Consider the following 3234-nt stretch of genomic DNA (forward strand, 5'->3'; position numbering starts at 1 on the left):
CACACACACACACACACACACACACACACGGGAAACAACTAGAAATGGTAGCTTCACAGCTTCTTATCAGTGTGAAGGGGTAACAGGTACAAATGTCAGCTTTTTAGATGGCACTGTGCAGTGCAGTCCTGGCACTCTGGGGACCCTGTGGAAGTGCTGCAAAGGAACTGATCTGAAAACGCTTGTGTGTAAGTGTGAGACAGTGTAGTGTGCGCACTTGAGTGAGTGTGCAAGTACATTCATGCATATTACAGATGTCTTTTTAAGTATGCTAATGTTTTTGTCATACACATGCATAAACTTGGACATTTGCGCATATGTATAGATGTGTGTGCATGTGCATGCATGCTTTGGTGTGCCTTGGACTGACTGTGGGGGGCCGTACACACATCTCAGTTCCATCCCTTAGGCGAAAAAGCTCTTCCAGAGTGTTTTCACTAAACAATCTATTTCTTGCTTAGGTTGTAACTCTTCCAAAAAAGTGTTTTGTGCTGCTAAAATGTGACAGGGTGTAGTACATGCTTGAATCACACCACGCGTTGACAAGGAAGCAGTTGTGAGTAGAATTGTAATAATGTTAAGCTGTGTGACACTGTAGAGGAGCATACATGCACACAATTGGGTAGAGAATTCAAAAGCTAAGTTGGCAGTCAGCATTCAGCGGACTTCATGTGGCCAGAAGTCATATAACTATGAATCCAAATGGAAGAACAATGCAATTTGACAAGAAAACAAATAAGGAGTTTTCTTGTCAGCCTTATTTTCATCTGTCAGTGTAACGCACAAGTATGCTAGTTGCTTAAGGTGGATGAGTAGATATTCGGGGAGAAAGAGATGGAAAAGGGGGCGAAATATGTGTGGGGACTGAAAAAGACGGACCGACGGAGAAAGGGTGGAGAGACAGAGAGCCTGAGGGAGGATGGGGAAGGAGGGGGAAGTGGAGGGCTACCTGCTGCGAAACTTCAAAGTCCAAGCTGTCACCTACATTATTTGACCTTTCACCTCCTACAAACCCCATCATCATATTATTGTCCCAGTGTGTTATATGGCTGAACCGCTCTCTGGTAAAGGGAGAAAAAATGTAATTCTACCATAGAAGAAAACTAGACTTTGGAGAGGACAGGAAGAGGACAGAGGTGTGCCTCATCCTTCTATAGATTTACATTCCTTTATCTCTCTCTCTCTCTCTCTCTTTCACTCTCTCTCTCTCTCTCTCTCTCTCTCTCTCTCTCTCTCTCTCTCTCTCTCTGTCTGGGCTTTTTTTTTGCTCTATTATCTCTCTCTCTCTCTCAATCTCCTTCTATCTATCTTCTCGTGACGGTGGTAAAGAGAAGATGCCTTAAAATGATTAGAGTTAAATAAACGGAGGCCTCAGGGCTTGGAGACAGAGCTGATGTGAAATCAGATGCTATCAGTCAGGTGAAGCCTGGCTCACCTGGCTCCACAACAACATAAATAACTGCCATGCCCGATGCTAAATTATCAGGATTTACATACTCTTTTTAACCGGAACATGAAACCAAGAAAATGTGATGAAAAAAAAAAAAAAATGAGAGGAGGCAGCTTGGAGTTCAACTCCTCGCACAGACACAATAAAAAAGAAAATCCAGTGTAGAGATATGTGAGTGTCTTTACTTAGATTCTAACCTCCCTCCACCACACACTTACCCTGTCATATGCAGAAAATACACAATCACCGCTGATCTGATCAAGTTTTTGTCCGGCTTATCAGTGCAAACAATACGTGGACAGATTACCATTACTGAAAGCGATCAATCTCCAGCAATGCTTCATTTTTCTCAAGCTCAGTTTACCGTAGAGATATTCCAAGATTGCTGATAAACTGATCAACAGAGACTATGCAGGTTGACAGGCCGCAGAGCCAGTTATACATCTAGGGCCATTACTGTTAGATAAAGCAAAGGCATCTGAAGCGTTCCCATGTCAACTGCACGCAAGTGAATTTGTACAATGCAAACTAGAAATTAGCAAGAGATTCTTTCAAAAACTGTACAAAATAAGCACATACTGAACCTTTCAGAGTGGTTTACAGTAAAACAGACTTGTGTACACACACATGAATTTTAAAATACTTCCACTAACCGCAGTGCTTCTGTTTATGCTTCTGTTTAATCTCAGTTTTTGTAAGAAGGTAATCACTAATGATGTCTGTCGTCATGCCTGGGTTGTTATCCATCTACTGTGTGTGGTGTGGTGGGGTGGGGTGGTGTGTGGTGTGTGTGTGTGTGTGTGTGTGTGTGTGTGTGTGTGTGTGTGTGTGTGTTGTGTGTGGTGTCTAAGGTCATGCCTGGATGGCTATCTATCTTTTTGTGTTACAGCGCCTTAGGGAAGATACTGAAATCTGATAAGCCAAGCAGGAGCGTAAATACCTGGCTACTTTAACATCACTGCAAAGGGGCCACACCTTGTTGGTGGTTGTGTGTGTGTGTGTGTGTGTGTGTGTGTGTGTGTGCGTGTGTGTGTGTGTGTGTGTGTGTGTGGGTGTGTTTGTGTATGCGTGCGTGTACGTGTGTGTCTGTTTGTCAGTGTGTGCATGTATTCTGTAACATTTCTTGTGGCAGTAGCACTTTGCACCAAAATTGGTACGTAAATATTTTGTCTGTGAGAAAGCATGAGTGAGACTTGATCCTATAACTGTTGTCTTTTGTTCTTTGGGTGATATTCATCAGTGACGTCCACACCAGCACACCTGCCACAAGCAGTGTGTGTCCCTCTGCCATGATATCAATACTGCTTCTTATTGTATTACCATACTCTCGCTGTAACCAACTGACAGTCACATCAGTTGGCATCACTGTTTAAAGGTCCCGTATTGTAAAAAGTGAGACACTGTGTCTTTTTCATTATAAAGCAGGTTGCGTTGCTTTGTAAAAATTGTGAAAGAATGAAACCGCTTAATCCACTGAGAAATACACACAGTCTGTATTCAGAAACTATGCCTTTAAACTAGCTGTCAGGACTTCTGTACGATTGTGATGTCACAACTATACTAAACATAGGTAGAAAGTGTTGCTACAATGCAGTTCCAGTCATTCCCCGGCTGCAATGACAACGAAGAGACACCAAGAGATGTGGAAGAGCCGGAAACACTGACCAATCAGAGCAGACTGGGCATTTTTTGGGAGGGAGACTTAAAAAGAGAGAGGCACTAAAATGGAGCATTTAAGACAGAGGGTGAATATATATATATATATATATATATATATATATATA

This window comes from Etheostoma spectabile, chromosome 22, assembly GCF_008692095.1.
Source record: "Etheostoma spectabile isolate EspeVRDwgs_2016 chromosome 22, UIUC_Espe_1.0, whole genome shotgun sequence".
Lineage (NCBI taxonomy): Eukaryota > Metazoa > Chordata > Actinopteri > Perciformes > Percidae > Etheostoma > Etheostoma spectabile.